Source organism: Pinus tabuliformis, chromosome 8 (assembly GCF_031772625.1).
Source record: "Pinus tabuliformis cultivar Carrire ecotype Pingquan chromosome 8, CPIR1, whole genome shotgun sequence".
Classification (NCBI taxonomy): domain Eukaryota; kingdom Viridiplantae; phylum Streptophyta; class Pinopsida; order Pinales; family Pinaceae; genus Pinus; species Pinus tabuliformis.
Window position 1 is genome coordinate 1719134129 of NC_142294.1, and position 27147 is coordinate 1719161275.

Sequence of the window (27147 nt, forward strand, 5' to 3'; positions counted from 1 at the left end):
AGAAAGAAAGCATAAGAGGGCATCGGGATTAGTGACTACAACATATTTTCTTGCAGGTACTGAGTTGCATGTATGTTATCCTCACTAGTTTTAGCATGCATGACACATGCATGTGGTTTCTTGGTTATGATCTGTCATTAGCATGGAGGATTTCCTGGATTGACAATGGATTTGTATAGCCTTTCCATTTCTTGGATAGTCATGGTGATTGTTGTTTTATTTATTTTATTTGTTTTGGTCAGTTCTCATGTTTCCTTTAGCTTGGGTTGATTTATTAGTTTCTAGAACCTTGGTTGGACAAATTCTCTGGGAGCCTTGTAACAACTTGGGTTGAGTTACTAGTCCTAGAAGCCTTGGTTGGAAAAACACTCTGGAAGCCTTGTAATAGCTTGGGTTGAGTTACTAGTCCTGGAAGCCTTGTTTCGACGAATTCTTTGGAGGCCCTTGGTGGGTTGAGTTACTAGCCCTAGAAGCCCTAGTTGGAAAAACGCTCTAGAAGCCCAGAAAATGTTGTGGGTTGAGTTATCAGTCCCGGAGCCTTTATTGGACACACACTCTGGAGCTCGACAACAACTGTGGTTTGAGTTACTAGTCCTGGAGGCCGGGTTGGAAAAAACACTCTGGTGCCCTGGAAGGCTTAGATAGAGACCAATTTGATGATTTTTTGTGATGTCTAACTATGAGGTGGAATCACTGTTTGATGGGTTGAGGTGGATTGACTTTGGAAGCCCTGGATGGTTTTGAATTGATGTGTTCTATGAGATCCCACATTCATGCTTAGAATATGGTACGAGGGTGAATGACTGAAGAGAGAATTGGCTCATCCATTCTATGGTCAGGTGGAATGTGGAAGTCCCATCTCAAGTTTGGATTTTGTATCATTAATATGAGGTTATTTCTCCTTGTTATCTCATTAGAATTATACTGGTTTATATGTGGATTCTATGGCTATTGTATCCTTGGTATTTCTATTGCTATTATGTTGGTTATGAATATGTATTATGATAGTGGCAATGTATGGCTCCCATCATGTTTTTACTTGTAAATGAATGATCAATATATCTGTTGACACCTAATCCGAAACGGATGGGTGAACTGGACAGTCATCTAGAAGATGAACTGATCCGTCATATGTATGTATATAAATAATAGTTAGCTAATGAATAATATATCAGTTCTTTCTTGCGCTCATTGATTCTGGAGTTACCCTGGCCTGACATGGTATCAGAGCACAGGTCCCAGTCCCTAAAATAGTCGTAACTCCTGCTGTCTTGAGAGCTGCTCAGTCCTGAGCGCTACTCTGACATTGATTGTCTGCCTGAAACGTCTCTGCGCATATGCCTGAACGTTTGCAGTCTCCTGAGCACTGCCTCTGTCCATAACTGCGCCCTAACGCCTGTCTCAGGTCTGCTCGACTGCCATTGTGACTACCGTTAGCGCCTCCCATGTAAATTGTCGCTCATTGTAATTTCTGAGAAACGCGCCTGCTCTCAGACTTTTCCGCGCATTTCATTCCCCCATTTGTATGGCAAATATCACTGTGTAGGTATGCTTAGTCCAGCTCGGGGTCATGGAGTTATATTTGAGATTCCAGCAATTCATCTGATTTCATTCCCCCTTGCGATGGTGTCTTCATGAATCTTCATGCCTGCTTGTAGATCTGATAGGCTGCTGCATGAATTGTTTACATAAATAAATACCAACTTGTCGAGTTTGATGCCCGCGCGTTGCATTTGATAATACAATCTCAGCGTTTTTTTCCCAGAGGCCGTTTTTCACATAATCTATGATCGCCTCCCTCCATATGACAGCGTTGCTCCGTCTTCTTTCGGCTACCTTACTCCACAGGACCGTTGTGATCATGCGGGCATAAAGTTTCTGTTCAGGATTTTCTGAGATTTATTCTCATTTTTCCATGAGCTCCTTCAGTGTGTATGTTCCAACATCATTTCGATACCAATGAATGATGTGTCCATATTGTTGTTGCCCTCCGCCATCTTTGCCTGTGCAGGGACTGCGAAAACAAAGTAGACAAGTGCCCGGTTTGCCACCATTCGAAAACCGCGAGCGTGCAGGTCTACTTGTCATGAATCACTTCGTTCTAAATTGTTTCAACCATCTCAAAACATTAAACGGTTTTGTTGCATTTTTGTCATGATGGGTCGTGCGTTGCAGATTCGTTGCCTTTTCAGTTTGTAAATTGCGAGAGGAATAGGAAGAGTTTGTTTAATAGGGGATTTGATAACAGTTAAGAGAGAGGGAGGTTTTAATTCAAATCGTTCTCTGCTAAGTTGAAGAAACTGCTGTCTTTCTTCACCTTGAAAACGTTTCCGCTCCTGCACATCAATGTAATCCGGCGGACCCTCGGCCTCACCGCAGCGTTTTCTAAGTATTTATGACATGCAATTGGTCGGAATGGTACTGAAATATTAGAAGGCTTATTCTATAGCGATGATATAGTGGATGTGAAAGTGGAACTAGAATTTTTTCATTAGTTCTTTATATCATTTCTTAATTTTTGTGATCTGTGCATCGCTTTTGAGATTGCGGGAATTATTGAAGTGTATATTCCCTTGCGCATTTTTCAATGGCATAATATATTGATATATTGAAGTGATATATTAAAAGAATGAAGTGATATATTGAAGTAATCCATTGCAAATTTTTACATAGTAGTATTGCAGTGATGTGTACAATGAAATGCTGATGCTTTTAGCAAATATTAAAGGGATTTAAAGGCTGTAAAGTGAGGATTTTTTTAGCAGAAGTAATTTTTATCAGCAAAATTATTTTTCTATCAGCAGAATAATTTTTTGTTACAGTATGCATTCAAGAGAAAGAGGAAGATACTTCAGAGGCAGGGGGGGCAGACATTCTCAAGCAGAAAAAGCAGATCTGCATTACATTCGCTGCAAACGAAATGGATCACATGATGCTTCTACATGCCAGCTACCATGGGAAAAGATTGAGCAGAGAAGAAATTAGCAGAAAGGTAAAACTGATGACACAGACAAATGTAAAGCACCTGAATCCGCTCACTATATTGAGGCACAATGTAACATTGGAGTAAATGAAGATCTGTTTAATGCTTCACTTACTTATTCGAAAAATGACTGGTTGATTGATTCAGGAGCAACCTGTCATATGACTCATAGGAAAGATTTTTTTGAAGATTTCACTGATAATGTTGATGGAGCAGTATACTTTGCAGATCAGTCAAAAATCAAGCCATCAGGGCTTGGCACAATCAGGCTTAAACTGCCTGGTCTTCTGGACTTTCTTCTGGATCATGTTCTATATCTCCCACAGCTCAAGAGAAACTTGTTGTCCCTGGTCCACATCCGCCAGCAAGGTCACTCCATTCATATGTTTGATGGAAAGCTTGAGGTAAGAAAGGAATCTGACCATTCACTTGTCATGAGGGGTATAGAAGAAGAAAGATTTCTTAAACTGCAAGGAACCTCTGCTCATGCACAACATTTTTCATATATTTCTCATCATGAAGAAGGTATACTTCCATCAAGTTTATTATGGCATGCTAGATTTGGAAATTAATACTATGACCGTCTTTGCTTATTAAAGAAAAATGGTGTTGCTAGTTTGCCTACAATTCCTAGAAAACATAAGCAATCTGATGCTTGCATTCTAGGAAAGCATAGCAAACAGTCTTTTCATGATTCACATTCAAGAGCACATAGGAAACTTGAACTCATCCATTCAGATTTATGTGGTCCAATGCCTATTTCTTCTGCAAATGGAAATAAGTATATCATGACATTTATTGATGATTACACCAGAATGTGTTGGGTTTATTTATTGAAGAACAAATCTGATGCTTTTCAAACATTCAAGAATTTTCATAAGTGGATTGAAAATGATGCACAATCTCATATTGGGTATATTCGCACTGATAATGGAAAAGAATATACATCAAATGAATTTGAACACTATCTTCACCAACATGGGATTAAACATCAAACAACTGTGCCTTATAATCCTCAACATAATGGTGTAGCTGAAAGAATGAACAGAACAATTTTGAATATGGTACGATCCATGCTTTTCTTCAAAAATGTAAAGACAATGTTTTGGGCTGATGCTGTTCTATGTGCTGCATATATAAAGAATAGATGTCCATCTAGTGCTATACGAAACAAGACTCCTTATGAATTGTGGTATGGACATGTTCCTTCGGTAAAACATCTCAGGATATTTGGTTCCACCTGTTATGCTTTAATACCAAAGGTACATAGAAACAAACTTGGTGCTAGAAGTCGTAAGTGTATCTTCCTGGGGTATTCAAACACATCTAAAGCATACCGCCTCTATGATGAAGTAAATAAAAAGTTTGTTTTATCTAGAGATGTCATTTTTCTTGAATCATCCAAATCTGACAGTGTTGTTGAGTGGCAACTTGATCGCTTGGATAGATTCACAAAACCGAAATCATTTCAAGAGTTTGATAATCAGATTCCACATCTTGAAGGGGGGATTCCTATACTAGATCAACATGTGGAATCTTCTTCTGAAGAACAATCTCCGCTGCATGACACTCCAACAACGGATGTTGCTTTAAGTGATGTAATTGATAGAATTGGGAGACTCAATCTTGATTCAGACCCAACTCAATCAACAGAGCAGCCTGGACCATCTCAGAAAGGTCCCCCAAAATGGCTGACAAAGACACTTGAAAGTGTTCATCCTGATGAAATTGGAAAAACAAGAACCAGAAATACAAACCGACAAGATGGAGGTGATGTAGATAACTCTAATTCACCTGTTGATATGGATGTTACTTATGATTGTGAATTGAACTTGTCTACAGATTTTGAACCAACTTCCTTCAAAGAAGCTGCTTCTCATGATGAATGGAAAGAAGCGATGCAGAAGGAGTATGATGCCCTCATAAAGAATGGCACTTGGAAGCTGGTTGATCCTCCATTTGGAACCAAACCAATTGGCTGCAAGTGGGTCTACAAGAACAAGTACAAAGCTGATGGCTCACTTGACAAGCACAAAGCTAGGCTTGTGGCAAAAGGTTTTGCACAGAAGGAAGGGGTCGATTATGAGGAAACTTTTGCCCCCAAAACAAAATGGGCCACCATCCGCACACTCTTTGCACTAGCTGCTCAGAACGGTTGGAAAGTCCATCAAATGGATGTAAAAACTGCATTCTTGAATGGAGATCTAAAAGAGAATGTTTTTATGTCCCAGCCTGAAGGATTTGCTGTGAAAGGACATGAACATAAAGTATTCAAACTTGTGAAGTCCTTGTATGGCCTCAAACAAGCACCACGAGCCTGGTATGAAAAACTAACTGAGCATCTTCTGAAACTCAGCTTCAATCATTTTGATCTTGATGATGCAACTTTATTTGTCAAGAAAGTTGGCAAAACAGTTGTATATCTTGTGGTATATGTAGATGATCTTTTAATGACAGGGAACAATGAAAGCTATATTGCATCCATAAAGAAAGAATTAGGATTTTTTTTTGAAATGACTGATTTGGGCTATGTTCATTACTATCTTGGCATTGAAGTAACCCAACATCCAAAGTCCATATTTCTTTCTCAAAAGAAATACATTGGAGATTTGTTAAACAGATTTGGCATGACAGAGTGCAATCCCCTTTCTACTCCAATGGAACAAAACTTGAAGCTCACATCTATTGAAGGAAAGGAATTTGAGGATGCAACAAAGTATAGACAGCTTGTAGGAAGTCTCATCTACCTCACTACTACCAGACCAGACATTTCATTTGCTGTTGGAATCCTCTCCAGGTTTATGCAAAAGCCTTGTGAGGGACATTGGTCTGCTGCAAAAAGAGTTCTAAGGTACTTGAAGGGAACTCAAGACCTTGGAATCAAGTATACATAGGTGGACGACTTCAACTTGATTGGATACTTTGATTCAGACTTCGATGGAGACAAAGAAACTGGGGTATCTACTTCAGGATATGCTATGAGTCTTGGATCAGGAGCTGTCTCCTGGAGATCACGCAAACAATCAGTACCAGCAGATTCAACAACAGAAGCAGAATATGTGGCAGCAGCTGAAGGAACGAAAGAAATTGTGTGGCTCCGGAAAATTCTTGAAGACTTGCAGGTAAAACAAATACAATCAACTCCACTCATGATTGATAACACCTCTGCAATAAAGTTGGCCAAGAACCCAAAGTTCCATGATCGTACTAAGCACATCAATACTAAATATCATCTGATCCGACATCATGTTGAGGCCAAAACAATCCATCTTCGTCATTGTTCCACAAACGAGCAAATTGCAGACATCTTCACCAAAGCGCTTGGAAGAGAAAAGCTTGAAAGATTCAGAACGATGCTTGGACTCACCAACATCCCTTCATATTAAGGGGGGGAATGTTGACACCTAATCCGAAACGGATGGGTGAACTGGATAGTCATCTAGAAGATGAACTGATCCATCATATGTATGTATATAAATAATAGTTAGCTAATGAATAATATATCAGTTCTTTCTTGCACTCATTGATTCTGGAGTTACCCTGGCCTGACAATATCTATGACCTAATGGATGGAATGAAAGTTAATTTGTTGAGGAAACAATGCTTCATGGCGAATATCAAATAAGTACGAGACCCCTATGCTCAGCTCTGTTATTTACACCTGTAGATTACATATTCGTGACGTGTTTGATGAAATAATTGTCATGGATAATAGGGGTATAGTTAATGTCTTATTCAAGTGATTTCATTAATATTGTTATTTCTATGTTATCTTATTGATATGAAGGTGTCATTCAATTTTGGACAGTGACCTGGGCTATGGGCCTAAAAAAGTGGCTCAAATCTCAGGAACGCTGGAACATAAATGACAAAAATAATCCCTATACACTAGAAGGAAGGCCTGTGAGAGTGTCCAAATGGTCTTAGACATTGGAATGCCTATAGAATGAGAGCGTCTGGGGGTTAAGTTTTCCAAAATCTCAGTGGGACCCAGGGGATGGTTGGTAGAAAGGTTGGATTAGTTCTTGTGGATCCTATTGCTGATGTTAAATGTCTGTATGGTTTGTTTCCATCTATTCCACTTCCTTAACATGACTTAGGAGGTTGAATCATATCAAAGTGCCTTGTCATCACATGTTTACGCTAGTTGGATGGTTACTTAGGTAGATGTGGGAGGAGGGTGTTACAGAGTGGTATCAGAGCATGGTTACGCTCTCTTTGGGTCTGGTTTTGTTCTCTTTTTCTCATATCTGATACCACAAAGTGGTATCAGATCATGGTTCACCCCTTGGACTGAATGGGTTGTGTGTTGGTCATGCATTCATGTTGGTTGCATATGTGTTTCTTGTAATTCCATGTGCTTTTTGCATTTTCATGTTGTTAATCATGGCTTTAGTGATGTTGCCATGTGAAGGTTAAAGGTGTTGTCGTGGAGTATGTCTACATGTGTGTATGGTTGATTATGCATTTTTATGCACGTCAGTGTTCACATATTATCAAGTGCACATGATGTGGTTGTTTTTTTCATGCATGAGGTCATGGTTTGTGTAATTGATATGGTCATGCTTTGATGACTGGACTCTAGCTAGAATGATGTGTATATGGTTTTGTACTCATGTGTTATATGTCTATATGTAGTTGTTATGCATGTATGGTATTGGTTATAGCTATACACGAATAGTAGGTCAAACATTCCTTGTGAAGTCATTGTATGCAATTTAGGTCATCATGGTACTATTGGTTTTTATGTTGCTATTGTCTTGGTTGAGATAGAGTAGGAGATGCAGATCATTATAATGAGTTTGTAACATTAGACTTTGTGGTAAGATCAGATCATCATACATGTATTGTATGTTTGGAATGCAAGTATGTAAGTTAAGGATTGTTATATGCATTAGGGTTATATACATTAGGTTTACGTACATGTCTATTGATGTTATATACATGATAGATGCCAATTGTTTAGTGTAGTAATATGCACACATGTTGGATAGTCATGCATGATAGTAACCTGTGGGGTATGCATTTCTATTGCTTTTTTGTGTTAGATAACTCAATGATTATATTATATGTTATATGTTGTTGATGAGTATGGTACATGTTAAATTCTTGTTGTTATATGATAGTTAGGTTGATGATTAGGTTATATGTTGTTGATGAGAATGATAGGTAACTTGTTGTTGTTATATGCTAGTAACCTGATGATTAGGGTTATTGCATTTAAGATATTGATGTTATATGTATTATGTTAACCTGGATTGGCCTATGTAGATGGTTATGGTTACGATATTCAAATATGAGCCGACATATTATGATATCGTGATGTAATAATCTAGGTTGATGTTGCATATGTGGTTGTTATGTATGAATGATAATTGTTTATGAGCTTATAATGTGAACATGTTAGCTAGTAACTATTATGAATATCATGACCATATTTATGGTTGATATGACATGTTGTGAAGTTATATCCTGCTAACTACATTGATTATGTAGACAAGATAGCCTCCCCAGAGATACATTAAGGTATGAGTTTGCTTATGTTGTATATTTGGTGCTTGACTATTTGATTATGTCATCCATTTGGTGTTTTAGTGTTTGGTGTCTATTATGTCATCTAGTTGATTTATTTAATATGGTATGTTTGCAAGTTGGTTGAATTTTTGATGAATTGCATAATATGAGTATGTATTCAAATGATCTTGTTTTAAGATGATTGTGCTAACACATATGTGTTGAGACAATTGATATGTACTTGAGTATAGTAGGTGACACTTGTAGCATCGTGTTTAAGGACCATGAGTTGAGTATGGATTATGACATGATTGTTAGTCTTTGTAAGGGTTTATTTCAAATTGATAGATATGATTTTATTGATATTTGCAACATGTGGTTGACATGTGTGAGTAGTTACAGAGTGACGTGCTTGGTATTAGCGTGACAAGGTAACAATTGATATGTTTATATAACTAACTATTGGGTGATGTGACTATACATAGTAAGCCTCAATTGCAACAAGGTAAAAAGGTAAAATAAAATAATTGGGCAAGAATTCCTTTGGCTATGTTTGGAAACCCTAATTCCAAATGAATGGGTGCTTTGCATGAAGTCTTCTTAACCTTAATCTTGTCTAACATTATGAGAATATGTGTTAGATTCATGAACATGTACATGACAAATATATTAGCTAGTCTTTAATTATAGGTGGATATGTCGAGGGAATTGGAGTCCCTTGAGAGATGGTGTGGATGTGTTCAGTTGTAGACAATTTGCTTGACATAACAAGGTAAGGTAACTAGTATGTTGTTATGTTTATTTATGCACTAACAGTTATGTGTTGATGGAAGTATGATATAAGGGATTGAATGGAGAAGAGGCTGCCATGAAATCTTGAAGAAGGGTCAGGTTGATCTTTCCCTTGGAAGCACTAGGAACCATGGGGATTGAGTCATTGTGTTTGTTTTTGTCTTGTTCTTTTGGTATTTTGTGATTTTCTTGCGCTTGATTTGTAGTTTTGTTATGTCTAGTGCATGATCATGCCACTTAGGTTGTGGTGTCATATTGTTATTGGTTTTCATGGTTTTCCTCTTGGTTGTTTCTTATGCTTTCCTTATAAGTTTTGAGCCTTAGGAATTTGTTGGGAAAAGAGGAAAGTTAGTGGAGCTCGGGTAGAGCTGAATGAAATCCAACAAGTAATGTAAGAATTAGATGAATATCTATGCATGAGTAGGCACAACGTAAGGTAATACTATGACAGTTGGCTGGACTGGTTGGGTCCATTGATGTCGATGGATGATGGCAGAACATTCATGAGAAAGGTAATCAAGGAAGGTGAGGCAAATGGACTTGACGTATCATATGCCTTGGCTATGTTGGGAACTGTTGTTCTCGATGTTGCATGTGTTGCACGCATAAAGATATTTATCTTAACCCTAACCTTATGATATTTTGTTTATGTTGATATTTATATGTATACACGTATGTATGTCATGTTTGATAAGGTTGTCATGGATCATGGTTGTTAATGCTAATGTTTATATGTATATGTGTGTGTATATATGTCATTGTTTGATAGGAACACGATTGTCTTATGCTAATGTTTATGTATATGCATGTATGTATCCATCTATCTATGCCACTATCTAACGTGATTGTTAGGGATCATTCTTATGGAGGAATGATGGCTTATGCAGGTGAATGGCATGGTGAAGTTCCTGGTTTATGAGAAATCAAGTGGGAAGAGTAGTCCTGACAAATATACGAGGTTAGTATCATGTGGTTATGAGTTGATATTATGTGATTATATTATGTCTATGTTATGAACAGGTTATACCGAGGGATACATCAGCGAAATGAAAGAAGTGTGGTCTATGGCATGTTGGGACAAGCATGGGTAAGACATTTGAAGCAAGGTTTCTTCGTAGAGACAGTGTGGTTTGGATGCGTGGTACTACTATTGTGCATATGTTGTAAATGTTTCATTTGTGATATTTTGCGCATGTGGTGTTGTGTATATATAGTGTGCATACATGTTGTTTATACAATGTTATATATAGGATCATATAGATAGTGTTGTGTGAATGTTGCATATGCAATGCTAGGTATAGATGGTACTGTTTAGAGGTTGTATATGCGGCGTTCTGTACATATTATACTATGCACATGATGTATATGTGGCATTGTGTGCATATGGTGCTTTGTGAATGTTGGATATGCAGTGTTGTGTATAGATGATGTTATGTACATGTTGGATGTGCAGTGTTATGTACATGTAGTGTTGCGTGCATGTTGCACATGTGGTTCTATGTACATATAGTGTTGTGTGCATGATTGTACAAGTGATGTTGTGTACATGTGGTACAAGTGGTGTTGTTTATAGGTGGTGTTGTGTACATGTCGTGCATGTTGCACTGTGTACATTTCATGTCGTGTACATGTTGTGTATGTGGTATTGTGTGTGCATTGTACAGGTAGTGTGGTGTACGTGTGGCATTTTGTAGTCATGGTATCATGACATGTGTATTCATTGTGTTGTACTCTGTGTGGGTACATGTATTATCTGGCATTGTACATCGGGCATAGATGTATGTATTGTGTTGTACTATGTGTACATATACGTATTTTGTTGTAAATTGGACATAGGAGTATGTATTGTGTTATGTTATACACTCGGTGTATGTGTATGTGTTGTATGTTAGGTGTATGTGCATGTATTGCATGTTTTGTATGTCGTATATGGTTATATGTGTGTGATGCACACTATGTGTATGTACACATGGTTTAGCAGAAGGTACTGGGTGCTTGTCAAGTGTGGAAACAGATCCAGAGTGTGTATGGAATAAGGAAAAAGGTAGAAGCTAAGGATTTATTACATGATAAGTATCAACATTTTATTTTAGTTTTATTATGCATGTGATTTATGATTCTGGTCTATGATGATTACATGTGATTTATGATTCTGGTTTATGATGATTACATGTGATTTATGATTTTGATCTATGATGGTTTTTGTTTGAGTTAACCTTATGTGATATGTTTATACATGATGAATTGGTCAAAGATGCTAGTTTGACTTCTTGTGACATGAAGCAAACAGAATTGGAAGTGTACCTTGTTGACGGGCCACCAACGAGGTATGATTTAAGTTTATTTCAATTTATTTTAAATCTAATAGAACTTATGTGCTTGTTACAAGAAGCATAGAAATGCTCAGTTGGGTGGTTGAAACTGACTACAAGAATTAGCAGCGCGAGTGAAAGGAATTGGAAAATGTAGCAGCATGCTGGTAAATCACTTCATGAGCAACGCCATTGTGGGACACTGGTACCCAATAGTGTCCATTGATTTCCATGAGCATGCTATGATTGATATGATGGTTTGAGGCAGGGATATGCCTTGGTTTTTGTATCTTCCAATGTGAGGAAACCTTGCCAAGGGATGGACTTCCCGAGATGGGGGTGGCAGCGGAACATGGAAGGTGTGTGACTGCACATAAGGGGATGACTAAATTTCTTGAGGGACTATGTAGTATAGAAGGGAAGATCAGGGATGGATTTGTTTTGGTCATTTAAATTTCGAGGTGGAATGAGATGCACATTGGTAGTGAGCTCTGGAAAAATGAGTCGATGTTGGCTGTGTGGGGCTTGACCCAGGTTTAGCGTTAGTTAGCCAAAAAATCCTTACACTAATGGCCCTTTCATCATTAGCCTGCAGAGCACGGACCGAAGTCTCACCCGAAGCAGTATGGGGGGATGCTGGAACCAAGCTCCCACACCCTAAGATGGTCATGATGTCAGTTTATTACTTCTATTCCTACTTTCACGCAGGTCGTTGAGTTCTAGGGCTATGCCTATCTAGCCCTTTACTCTGCCCTTCGGTATCTCCGCAAAGGGGTACGATTGGCCTTCGTGCAACCCTAACCTGTGGTTTAGGTACTTTCGCGCTACTAGTGTAGCATATCTTGCAGATTCCCAAACTAGCTTAAGTGTCTTACTTATCTTATTAAACAATCACAGTTAGCATTGCGTAAACAAATATCCTTATTTGCGTTCAATTATCCAACATTATTACATACATTCATGTATCACATGGGCATTATAAATGAAATTCATACACACTATGACAAGATGCATTAACAGGAAAAAAAGACACAGAATTTGCAAAATGATTCTCTTTATTGATATCTTCAGATGATTACAGACTCTATCCGCCCTGCGCACATAGCGGCAGGGGTCCATGCACTCAGTTGTGGACTTCCACCCTAGGCCTCTGTGCACTCAGCCATAGAACCTTTTGTTATAGACATTTTTGTGCCTCGCATCATGGAGCATGAAATGTCGATAATTACAGGGATCCTCAGTCCCTAAACATGTTGTTCTTACCCCTAAAAGAACAAGGTCATCAAACAACAGCACTTCCAATCAGTTCTCCACCTGAAAACACTTCAAAACAGGCTTATTTTGGATCATGTCAGATGCTCCACTGAGCTTCTGCGCTGGAATGCAACTGTCCCTCTTTGTACCTACGCTGGAAGTCAAAAGTAATGAAGGCTACCTGCGCTGGGCGAGATTGGCCAAGTGGCACAGTCATCCTGCAAGGTGTCAACTGCCCAGGAAGCTTCCAAACTGACACTTGGTTCATGAGATTCGCCCTGTGATGAGTAAGAGGTACTTGATCACCATGTGTAACCAAGGATCTCCAAGTGGACTCCAGAACTGAAGATTAACTGAAGAGGGAGAGGACACAAGGCAGCTTCATGTCAGTCTCAAGCTGACTCATCCTCTCTTCTTCTATCCTATATATAGAGCTCTTCTATGAGGTCTAAGGAGGCTGGAATTTTGTGTAAAGCAAGGAGGTGCTGTTGGATTACAGTTAGAGCTATTGGGTGATTGTTTTACTAGAGGTGAAGAGGAGAGTTCTTGCTGCTGGGGAGGTGCTGCTGGATTGGAGCCATCATTGGTTGTAACCTTCTCAGAACCCTGTTACTTCTATCAATAAAGTTTTGCATGTTCTCCTATATACTTGTATTACATTGATGGATTGTATTTACTTGTATATTTGATTCACTCTAATCCATGCATCAGTTATGAGTACATGTATCTTGTAGTTTCCTCTCTTGTTTTGTGCAGGATCTGTGTGTAGCTGGACCAGCAAAGAGAGCAAGGAGCTGGGAACAAGAGACAAAGAGAGAGGACAAGGATCGACTAAGCGAAAGACACCAGGTTGGTTAATCTTTTCTTCCTTCTCTCTGTACTTTCATAAAGGAAAACATCAAAGCTTTACTTTCAGTTGTTGCTAAAGACTGTCACCTTTAGAGTAGGGATAGGGTCATCCGCATCGGATACTTTTCCCCACAACAAACTGGCGACTCCGCTGGGGAGCCTAGTATCTTGTTGGTGTTTGTAGTATTTTGCTATTCATTTCTTGAAGAAAAGAGTACCAAATCGAAAAGCTTTTGACTATATCAAAAGCGAAGTAGAGGGACTGCTACTCTTGCTCATTTGCTGAGCAAATTCAAGATTTGAAGAGCTTATCTACAAAAGACTCTTTACTCTTTGTGATAGCTTTTCATCCTCTTGATCATCCCTTAGCCTGTACTTGACCTATAGTTTTTTATTTCAGCAAAAACAGTGCATTTTTGAGCTTTTTATGACCCGGAAAACTTTGTAGACGAAACTCTCGTGAGTCAGTGCAGGCTGTCCACAGGCAGTCTGCATTACAGCGCAGGTACTCCCTTCGGGAACTGCGCTGAGAGTCAAACTGGCATACTAGAACCTGCGCTGGTCCAGTTAGCCATTGTCTTGCTCAGTCTTCCTATTGTGTCTTGGCCCTGTTTTCACTTGTTTTGCTGATTGCTTGCTGGTCATTGTACTTGCTGTAAGCCACTTCTCCTTGACATTATTCCGCCTCAGTTGTGTGATGAAACTATGAATGTTCTTTCAGTATTTCTTGTTTCAGTTACAGTTTCCCATTGTGAAAAGCGAACCAGTATAGCTGTGGCCTCTTAGATCCTGAACTGTAAAAGTGTCTTTGTGATCTTATGAGCTAGTTTTATTACTGTTCATGGCTGTTTGAGTTTGTTTGTTTTTCACTTTATGGTTTGAATTCATACATTTTTAGTGTTGAAACAAGTACCTGTAAAGCGTCTTTTCATTTTAGACATACTTGTTTGTTTACGCTTCAAATTGAATTCGAAAATTATACAACAATTTCCTTTTGTCTACATCAACATTAAAGGAAAAGAAAAGAAATACATGCATCTTGCATTTGCATTTTGATAAGTTTGGGTGTCTGATCTAGGAAAAAGTGCATTAGTTTGTGCTTGGTGCTCTGTGTGGAAAGATATTGTTTCTCTCTCCCCTCAGTAGTTAGGATTTTCAAAGCTAAAAGGATTGTGAAAGCTTGCTTATCATTTTAGCTGCATTTAGGAATTTGTACCAATACATCTCGTGGTGATCCTGAAAGACAAACTGATAAACAAGATCAACTTAAAATATATTGAATGAATCTAAAAACGCATTGTAACATAACGCTCACAATAGAGGTCTAGGTAGAGACGTGTTCCGGCGTCGTTAAACGTAGTGACTGTCGATCTCTACGAAGGTGGGTGATTCCTCCTGAGGGACGATAGCACTAATACGGATTTGAGCTCCCGCGTACCGTCGCGTATATTGGGAGACCCCTATAGGAAATTATCCTTTATCCTTAGGAAGCCGTGTCGACCGCCCTACTGATCGCGATGCAGTGAACACAGCATTCACGAAGATCGACCACCCGTACCGTAAAACGTATTCTGTGGTTTCGCGAAAGGTTTGGCACACCCTCTGCCTAGATCTCCAGAGCAGTTTCTTTTGGCCCTTTTCAAACTCTATAACTGAAAAGTTCCAACCGAGCATTTGTCACTTCGGGCTCGTTAATACATCGAAGGCGACTAGAGTCATCTTTAGCTTTTTCTCGACTCTTAAAACATGAAAAAGCAAAGTTGTGTCTAAAAGCGTCTAATAAAATTCATTCAATACGGAAACATAATTCCCCTTTTTGTATTTTAGTTGATCAAGTAATCCGCAACCGTGGAGGAAAGTCAATTAAAACCCCGTCGTTCAGGGAGGCTTGCGAGTCAACCACCTTTGTCTCCGGAACCGAGAGTAGTACGGGCAAAGCGATCTCGCTGGACCAGGTCAAAATCTCCTTTTAAAGTTAGAACGGAAGTTCCAACAACATCTGAGATTCTGGTCACTCCCAACATTTCTGGAATCCCTGCCTCTATTGAAGAAGTTCAACAGCAACAGAAGGACAGTTGTACTGATCCTAGTCTGAAGACAAGTACTTGCATAACTGAACCAGTTACATCTGAAACCGGTCCACAGAGTCTTGTTATTCAAACAACTGTCGCTGTCGAAGCAACCCCTTCTTCGGCACCAGAAATCTTTTACGGACCTGACGGTCTGCCTCTTCCTCCTGGTCTGATTGCAATAGAGGAAATCGTAGAGGACCAGCAGGCAAATACTCCAATTCATTTTGGAGTAGGTACCACTCTTTTTCCTTCTGCATCAGAAGTTTGTCCATCGCCACTGGAAGTTCCTGAAGAATCGTTAGGAAGTTTATTGGATAGACTTAAAATGTCTGAACAACCATCGACATCTAGAACTGTGCCAAATGACACAGCGACAGCAGAAGCTCCTGCTGCCATTCCAACGATGTTTGTCGGCATACCATCTGTCCCGACTAGTTCTCATCAACTAGAAGGAGTCCACCGAGGGACTATTATGACAACTTGGTCTGTTCCAGTTTGTTCTTCCGGTATAATACCCGGTAATTCTTATGTTGAAACTAGACAAATTGATCCCTTTGGGAATCATTTTGGACCATCCAGTCCTCAAAGGCCATCTATACCCTTGAGCTCCGGATTGTTACCGTATGGGGGGCAATATGCCCTTTCACTTCCCCTTTCGGGGGGATACCCATACGGCAGTTTTCAACCACATTCAGGTTTGACTGAAGTAACGACGAGTGGTTGGGTACCTATGTTACCCCAACAACCAAGAGTTGTATATTCCATGCAACAATGTGTACCTATGTCTAGTATCCCGACGACGCCAGCAATTGTAACCGTGTCGCAAGTTCAATCGATGCCTGTTGTATGTCAACCCCAAGTTGTAATGCAACAGCCTATTGACCCTGCAACACAACCACAATCGCCAATTGCCGGGACGACACAGATACAAACGGGGACTATAACCCCGCATCTTGGTCCGTCGGTTAGTGTCGCACAGCAAAACATGGCTTCACAACCATGGATGATGCAATACCAACAACCTCAGTTTCAACAGGTGTACCAGGGATCTGAGCAACAGATCTTTGCGAATAGTGGGCAACCCTATATTCAGAACGGGTTAAACCAACCACTTTACAGTGGCCAGGCCCACCAGCCGTACCAATCATATCAACATCAGTTGCATTATGCTGGTGTGCAAAGACCTACTGCTCAGGCGATTCCATCGTATCCAGGGTACGCCTCGCCAAACCTGAATCAACAGTTGCCATTCGTGGCGACCTTAGAATTACCAGATTTACATCGTTTGACGAACGATCCAATCACCTATGCCCATTGGTGGCCAGCGATTCCTCACAAACTTCCTTCGGACATTCCTAAATTCAATGGAAATCCGGGCGAAGACCCGTCGAATCATGTGATGACACTCCATCTGTGGTGTTCGTCGAATACCTTGAATGATGATTCGATAAGGCTTCGTCTTTTCCAGAGGACATTGACTGGTCCGGCGGCCAAATGGTATATTGAATTACCTAGAGCCTCTTTCGACAATTTTAGTTCCCTAGCCACGACTTTCTTAACACACTTTCAGTTACCTATAAGGTACGAAACTGGAACAGAGATCTTGACCAATTTCAAGCAGACAACAGCCACACATATATCTGATCATATACATGAGTGGCGTCGTCGTCGCAGAATGGTAAAGACCTATGTTCCAGATCAGCTATTAGCTGAGTGGTTTATAAAGTCGCTTCTGCTGGCAATAACAGAAGATGTGGCCAAGGGAGGCGTCGTAACAGAGGAGCAAGTTATTGCTCGTGCTCAATATTTGGACTTAGTGTATACTCAGTCGGGCACGCTCTATGATAAGATACCTGATGCCCCCAGACCGGAATTTTCAATCCCTCCTCCTCCCGGATCGAACAGTGACTCTCATGCCGGTGATGGCATGATTGGAACTGCAAACGCTAAGTCGACAAGGGATTCGAATAAGAAAGCCCGTAAGACTTCGAATCAAAAAGCAAATCAGGAGATTCTTGCTTCAGAGGTAAATGCTGTATCTACGGATAAAGACAAAAACTCCAATCAACCAGGAAGCAAGAAGAAACAAAACAAAGGGAAGAAGAAGAAACAAGGTGGATCATCCCCTCAAAAAACTTCTTCAAACCCTCCTGGGCAAAAGAAACAATTTCCTCCATGTCAAATATGCGATGAAAATCATTCAACAAAGAACTGTCCGTTCAAAGCTGATTTAAAAAGGTTCTTTAAAAGTTCCCAAACTTCAGCTGTGTTGACTGATCCGTTTCCCGCCCCAGGTCAGAATATGGTTGATAGTGGAAATGCTTCCCCGTCTCAAGTGCTTATGCTGTCGGTTTCTAAGCAAAATGATGCTTTGATCTCGACTAGGAATAAAGATTATGGGAATCCGCCGGTGTCGAACGACAAAGGGAAAGATCAGCCCAGTAGTTCAACAACAACTTCGGCAGAAGTTGTACCCCCCCTCACGCATGAATTAACAATAAAGCTGCCTAAGGGAGTAGTCCACAAGTCGACATTCAACCCTCGCGCCAGAGCGGCGCAACACTATAATATAGTGGAGGATTTGGCCCAATCGCCATCTGCTATGTCGACTCTTGAGGTACTACAAAATTGCCCATCCCAAAGACAGGCATTGTTATCAGCAATTGGTGGAGTGGATCCTAAAGATTCCAATCTTGTATCCTTTGATCACAAAGGATATGATCCTCAGTTACCAGCGCAATTAGCTTTCCTTATTCAAGTGAAATCACTCAACAAAACGGTTCATAGAACGATTATTGATGAGGGTGCATCGACATGTATCATGTCGATGAGTTGCTGGAAAACTCTTGGATCTCCAACCTTGTCGCGATCTTCGACGACATTGAAAGCATTTGACGGTAGGTCGTACACTCCGTACGGTATCCTAAATAACTTTAAGGTTGAACTAGGAGGAAAAACAGTAGAGATCGATGTTGAAGTCATTGATGGCAATCTTGACTATAACATCCTACTGGGAAGACCATGGATATATGCCATGGCAGCTGTAGTGTCGACATATTTTAGGAAGATCGCATTCCCATTTGAAGGAGGGATTACGATCGTCGACCAACAGAATTTCCTCCCTAATGGTTCACAAGTTACTGGAAGCATTCCCCTGATCCATGGGAGCGACCATTCGATAAAAGATATCGGAGTAGGCTTGCTAAAATATCCCACAATGATGGGAACTTTCGCGTTGCCACCTCCTTTCCATATAGTGGATATCCCGTTTGTAGCAACATGCAACATGGTATCTTCATCGAAGGTCGCAGAAGACAAAGTCGTCATGGATCATCAAGTGGTATTGCCTCCTAGCCCCATTGAAATATTGTAGCAATCAATGTTTCAGGCATGGGAGGCGAGCCCAAATGAACGCTCGTCAAGCGTTTGGGTAGATAGGTCCGAAGAATATGGTACCCCATTAGATCCATGGTCAAAAGTTCATGGGACTGACGAAGGAATCTTACAATCAATGATGATTGAGGGGGCACCATGGAATGATCACCACCATCGTTCCCTTCTTCCAGAGTGTGAAGAAGAAACTCATCACGACCTATATCACCCTTCAGTATTTGAATTCCTAACAAATACTGTAAATACGGTGGATTCAGAGAGAAACCTATCCAATATTGAAGAAACCATAGCCATAAACATCTCGACAAAATCTGATGTTGTTGAGAATGTTCATGTCGGCAAAAGTTGTTCCCCTTCAGAACTGGAAATATATAGTGCTCTCTTTCGCGAATTTAGAGATGTCTTTGCATGGTCATATGATGAAATGCCAGGCATTGACTCGAGCATAGTTGAACATGAAATTAAAATGTATCCTGATGTCAAACCAGTAAGACAACGGCTTCGGCAGGTACATCCGAAGAAAGCCGCTGCCATTAAGGCGGAAGTTGAAAAACTCCTCCATGCTGGATTCATCTACCCGGTTCCTCTAACCGATTGGGTATCGAATATTGTCCCTGTTATGAAAAAACAAGGGACGATAAGAGTGTGCGTCGACTATAGGGATGTAAACAAAGCTTGTCCAAAGGACAACTACCCTACACCCTTCATCGACCAGATAATTGATGAATGTGCCGGATGTGAAATCTTTTCCTTTATGGATGGATTTTCCGGGTATAATCAAATAAATATCCGCCCACAGGACCAGTCTAAGACTGCATTCATCTGTCTGTGGGGCACATTCGCTTATCGAAAATTACCCTTTGGTTTAAAGAACGCAGGGGCGACGTTTCAGAGGGCAATGAATTATGCCTTTCATGACATCAAGAACATTGTTCAACCTTATCTCGACGATCTTCCGGCTCATTCGCGGAAGCGGACTGATCATTCGCGGCATTTGAGAGCGATATTTCTACGTTGCCGACATTACAAGATAAGACTCAATCCACACAAGTGTGTGTTTTGCGTCGGTTCTGGTCGTTTACTTGGCTTTGTGGTCTCTAAGGATGGGATTCGTCTCGACCCCTGTAAGGTTCAGGCAATCATTAATTTGCCTCCATCTTCAAATTTGCTTCAAATTCAGAAACTCCAAGGAAAAGCAAACTTTCTGAGGAGGTTCATTCCAAATTACGCAGAACTTGCCAAAGGTTATACTCGTCTTTTGAAAAAGGATGTACCTTTTGTCTGGGACCAGGTTGCGCAAGCTTCCTTTGACGCTCTGAAAGATTGTCTAGTAAGAGCATCATTAATGTACGCCCCGGACTATCAAAGAGATTTTAACCTGTATCTAGCTGCAGCAGATACGACCATTGCGATGGTCTTAGTGCAAGAAGTCGATGGAATTGAACATCCTATTTATTATTTAAGTAAAAACTTAAATGAGACAGAAAGTAAATATTCCTATGTTGAAAAACTAGCGCTTGCTGCTGTTCAAGCGATTCAAAGGTTTCGACATTATGTCCTCTTTAGGAAAACTACCGTTTTGTCAGATTGCAATCCCATGACATATATACTGTCGCGACAGTTGCTTGGGGGCAAATATTCAAAATGGATAGCCATCCTTCAAGAGTTTGATTTAGATTTTGTAAAATCCAAATCGAAGAAAGCTCTAGTTTTCGCGGAATTATTGTGCGATCTCCCATCGTCGTCCAACGATGAAACATCAGAAGAGTCAATCGTGGATGAAAATTTGTTTCTGATATCAGTAAGCGATGAGTGGTATGGAGACATCATTGTTTATCTCCAAACCCAAAAATTTAGGCCTAATACCTCACACTCAGAACGGAAACGTATACGATACCAATCTAAAGACTACATGATCGTCGGTGATACACTTTACCGTCGCGGTGTCGATACGGTTCTGAGGAGGTGCCTTACCCATGAGGAGGCCGAAAAAGCCCTGAATGATTGTCATTCAGGCGCGTGCGGGGGGCATCAATCTGGATATGCAACAGCACAAAGAATCTTACGAGCAGGATATTTCTGGCCAACTATGTTTAAAGATTGGATAATAGCTGTCAGAAGTTGCCATGCATGTCAGATCTTTGATAGCAAAACCAGAAGACCACCCGCACCCTTACAGCCGATAGTTGCTGTTGGGCCCTTCGCCAAGTGGGGCATCGATTTCATGCAATGTAACCCCACCTCAACCGGGGGGCATGGGTATATTATAGTTGCTGTTGACTATTTTACCAAATGGGCCGAGGCGATGCCTACATTGGATAACACTGGTGAAACAGCTGCCCTTTTCTTTTTCAATCATGTAGTCGCCAGGTTCGGCGTTCCACAAGCTATAGTGACAGATCATGGATCGCATTTTCGCAATCACATGATGATTGAATTAGCTGCCAAACTAGGGCTATCACACGACAGCTCTACCCCGTATTATCCACAAGCCAACGGACAAGTTGAGGCAATCAACAAAGTCCTGAAGCGTATGTTGCAAAGGATGATCGGGGTTCACAAGAGAAGATGGCACCTAATCTTGTACTCAGCATTATGGGCTTACCGAACCTCGGTAAAGAACGCCACTGGGTTCACACCATTCCAATTGGTGTATGGCCTAGAGGCAGTATTACCGATCCAGTGCGAAATTTCGTCTCTTAAACTCGCAATTGACCTCCTCCCCGGAACCTCAGAAGAAGAGGCTCGTTTCCTGGAATTGATCCAGTTGGATGAAAACCGTCGTGATGCCGCTTTGGCGAACGAGGCTCATAAGAAACGAGTCAAAGCACAGTTTGACAAGAATGTCAAACCGCGCAACTTCTCTGAGGGTGACTTGGTTTTGCTTTACGACCAAGAATCCGATAAATTAGGAGCAGGAAAATTTCAGTCCTTATGGATGGGTCCCTATATTGTTAAAAGGGTGTTAGCAAAAGGAGCCTACGAGTTAATGGATTATGACGGAATACCACTGGCGCAACCCCGTAACGGGTTGTATCTCAAGCGTTACTATGCCTAAATAGTAACCTGAGTGCTTTTGTTGTATTTTGTTTTCGCTAAAATGTTTGTTTCGGTAGTAATCCACCCTTCTCGTTTGTTGCAGATGTCGAATTATTCTGATACATATGTGGGATATGCCGACGGAGCGAGTCGTAGTACGCGGAATTTGTCCTCCGCAGCCTGGGCCATTTTTGATCCAAGCGGCGAGTTAGTGAGTTTCAGAGGTGTGTGTATTGGACGGTCAACAAACAATATCGCTGAGTATAGTGCGTTGATCGAACTCCTCTCTGATACCATCGCTCATGGTATACGCCGACTAATTGTTAGGCTAGACTCACAACTTGTGATACTACAACTCACTGGTATATATTCAGTCCGCAATCCAGCTATTTATCGTATGTTTCTAAGAGTTAAGATTTTGGAAAGAGAGTTTGATTCAATTCAATACCAGCATATTTCCAGAAACTTGAACACATTAACAGATTCATTGGCAAACTATGTATTAGATAGACATTTACAACATATATAAAAAGAGATGCATCGGTGCTATGCAAGTGGATCACCAATAAACTGAAATAAACTCTGAAAATCAAAATATATAAAGCTGTTTATAGTTTGTACATAATGTGCTGTGATCAAAACAAAATTGGTCATATGACCTAGAACTCAAAAAGATGCTAGGGGGCACCCTAGCCTAGTGGTGCTCATGAAAGTACGTCACGGTCTGTGCGATCATGCGCAAGAGACGAGTCCATCGTCTAGGCACGCCGATGGTGTGCCGCTGCAACTGTAAAGGTAACTCGTCAATCTGTACATCCGAAAGACCACGAGTAAGGCTCTCAACCTGCTCCTGCACAGCTGCAAGTATCTCAGTATCACCAAGGTCGCGAATAACAACTCTCCTAGCAGGCTCTGCTGCTGGGGCAGCAACTGGCGATCGTGGACGAGCTACTGGACGAACAGGACCAACATCTGCATACACCCAAGAGTTTGATCAGTTTTGAACAGTAAACATCATGAATGAAAACAATAAACAGTGACATGGTTAGAGATTTTACCAATAGCGCCCCATTGCTCGCCATCCGGAAGCACCAAGTCCGGATCACCTCGGTAGTCCATACCCACATATGGATACTCAGAAAATGCCATCTCCTGACGCTCGAACCACCTAAAGAAGGACTCAGTGAATGTAATATGAGGTTGACCAGCATGCCGGGACATATGGTCAACCCACCTCTGCATGCGTGGCTCGGTCGGAGAAGGCACATCAAGAAAGATGTACTGAGGTTACATCAATGGGATTTTCTCCAAGACAAAGGCAGTCAGAATAGAACCAAATCCAAAGTTCTTCAGCCCCCCGTCCTTTACCTTGGTCAATTGACTTTTCATCTGGATAAGTACTGCATCACACCAGTTAAACACTTTCGGTTGGAGGCACTCCAAGGCGTGCTGCATATAAGATCTGTTGGCAACATGTAAAGCTACGCTACCGGCCATCCTACCAATGGTAAACAGAATGGACCTGAGAGACCTGTCAGTGATGTCACGGATATTGATCTTGCCGTCTTTGCTCGGCTATGAACCTTCCCGGCAATACTGACGGATATAGTCTCTGGTGGAAGTAGTCCCTCGAGCCGTACCTGACAAAGAAATGGGAGCACCCCGCCTTGACAGCCCAGTCAAGAAGTACATGTCCTCTATGGTCAAGGGGAAGGACTTCCCCCTAATCTGGAATACTTGGTTAACAGGATCCCAAGCATCAAGCATATACTGCAGTAAAGAAATCTGTGCTCTCATGCTAGAGATTCGGAAGAACTTCAGCAGGCCACAGTTTCGAAGCGCATTCACCGTGACTGGGTCATGGAGTGCAACCATGTCCTCTTCTTCATGCTCTCATTCTCGCCATGTAAGGGACATTTTGTCCAAAGTTCCCTACAATCAAACAAGAGAAGGAGTAAGTTCCTGATTTTGATGAAAATCTGGCGAAAAATCATCAAAAAACTCATGCAAAATCAGCTTTTTTAGGCCCAGCGCAGGCAGAGAGTCTTCCCCCTGCTCTGGAACTCAGTCTGCCTTAAGGCTGCCTGGAATACAGCGCAGATTTCGAAAGGGGAACCTGCGCTGATGCCAGGGCGCCCTAATGAAACCCATGGGGCCCAGAAACTCTGAAAAACATGCATGAAACTGAAAAAGGAAACCATGAAAGTGAAGGGCTAAGGTTTAGCTCCTACCTGGTCCAAATGGCGCCGAAAATCGTCCACAGAATCTCCCGGAATCAGCTGGTGAAAATCAAGGAAGAAGAGGCACCTCCAGAGCTCCAACAAGCAAAATGCAAATGAAATGGTAAATGAGAGGTAAAAACCCCTTTTTATGACTTTTTTACACAGTTTAAAGTTAAATATTAGGGTTATAATCTCGTTTTCATGCAAATATTGCCCATTTCTAACAAAATTTGTTGCAGCAATTGAAGATGAAGTACTACATTTGAAAAGAGAAAAGCTAGTAAAAGTAAAAAGCTAAATTTGACCATGAATCGAGCAGTTTTACCACGGAATTTATGCTCGTTAAAAAATACAAAAGTGTGAGCAGAGTTTTTCTGCCAAAGTTCAAGCTCATTAAAAAATGAACCTATCTCGGTAAATAACCATTGCGATCGTAAATTTATAAGCCTTAAAAGCCTTGGTCGTGTTTTCATCCATCACCTCCATTTCATTTGGCCGATCGTTCACCCCCATATGTGTGTTTACCTATTTTGAGGAACAGCTGCGAAGAGTGATTTCACCTAGCCATCCTTGTGACACTACCGTGATTGGAAAATTCCAATTTGTACCTGGAATCAGTTGCTATCCCTGTTTATCACTCGTTCCTCAAAAGACGAGTCTTCTTTGAGCTCTTTTCACTGACTCGTAAAATATGAAAAGTTTGCCGAGTTTTTGGCCTTCTAGCTCGTTAAACGACCGAAAGCTATCCCTCCTCTAGATTTTAATCTTTTTGGACCTGAGGGATTATTACACAAAAAGATCGAGCGCTTGTCTTGTTCGGCTCGTAAAAGTACCGAACAGCCATCCCTTCTGTATTGTTTTATACTTTTTTCGGAATTAAGGGATTAGATGACGAAAAAGGAATTATGGAGTTAACTTTCTGTACCTTTTCAGACTCTCTAAAAATGAAAAGGACCGAGTTTTCCTTGTCGTTAGACTCGTTAAAATGATTAAATAGTGACAAACTTGTCTTTAGACGAGAACGAGTTTCCCTATCGCTAGGCTCGTTAAATCATAGCGATGGGCTTGCCCGAAGGGCAGGTTATAGAACAAGCATATGTTATCCTCCTCAAGCTTGACAAAAATAAAGAGGTACTGGTCAGAAATGACTGGGGAAAAATTGGGAGAACATCAAAATTTAATGGTAGCAAGTCACTCTTGAACATGACACTTTTCCTCCGTACCACATCGGGTTGGGTTGTTTCATTCACCGGTCTCGTCGCCATGGTCCTCGCCAAACCATCCACATTTGGGGTAATGCTACCGATCCATCGCATCAGTGTCGTTATATGTTCAAGAGGGGTCATTCTGAAAGTGTCAACCGTGTCCCATCCACTACCATACATTATCCTTCATCCATTCATGATCGCCACCCTGAATCATATGTCACAGTTTATTTTTTACCTCCACTAAAATCATTAGCTCCGTTCCGTGTCATTGATGTGGGATTCATTAAGGCCCTCCTTTGACGGATCACTTCTTGTCGACTTCAGCTCATTATCCAAGAAGTTGATCTAGGAACACCCCCATCAGTACTTTGAAGCTTGCATGCCTCAATGGCAAGTTTCTCACTTCCGGCGACAGGTATACATCAATGACCTTCGACCAGAAGATTTTGCGTGGCGTTCGACGCCAAGTCCTTTATTCACGCCACGTGAATTGTACTGCAGTACCTTGAGGGTCATCGTCATTATTGGTGATTCCTCTCGCGCTTGTTAACGGTTTACATTATTGACCGGTAATCAAGCGATGTCTTTCCATGTTCGACTTCAGCGAAATTCTCACATGGATCGACTTGTACTTAGAGTGAAGATCGAACGAGTTTGAAGACCCCGGATCTAGTTTCATCCATCCGGGCTGCGATATATATTCAGGAAATATAAAAGCATTTGCCGTGTACATCATTGCAGCAGATGATCATCCTACTCAAAGGATGGTAATTTCAGCAGAAAATTATCAGTCTATCTTCAGACGATCGTCTGTCATATGTACCAAAATGTATTTATAAAAGCTGAGCATGGGAATGCCCGCCTCAGCTAGATCATAAAAAAAGAATGAAAAATAATGTATTGTATTGTATTGTATTACAGGGCACTCTCCTCAGCACTGGAACGAACTTTGGATCCTCTAGATAAAGCATTTCACCCGATAAACGGCCTCATACTTTAGGGGGCAACTGTTATAGACATTTTTGTGCCTCGCATCATGGAGCATGAAATGTCGATAATTACAGGGATCCTCAGTCCGTAAACATGTTGTTCTTACCCCTAAAAGAACAAGGTCATCAAACAACAACACTTCCAATCAGTTCTCCACCTGAAAACACTTCAAAACAGGCTTATTTTGGATCATGTCAGATGCTCCACTGAGCTTCTGCGCTGGAATGCAACTGTCCCTCTTTGTACCTGCGCTGGAAGTCAAAAGTAATGAAGGCTACCTGCGCTGGGCGAGATTGGCCAAGTGGCACAGTCATCCTGCAAGGTGTCAACTGCCCAGGAAGCTTCCAAACTGACACTTGGTTCATGAGATTCGCCCTGTGATGAGTAAGAGGTACTTGATCACCATGTGTAACCAAGGATCTCCAAGTGGACTCCAGAACTGAAGATTAACTGAAGAGGGAGAGGACACAAGGCAGCTTCATGTCAGTCTCAAGCTGACTCATCCTCTCTTCTTCTATC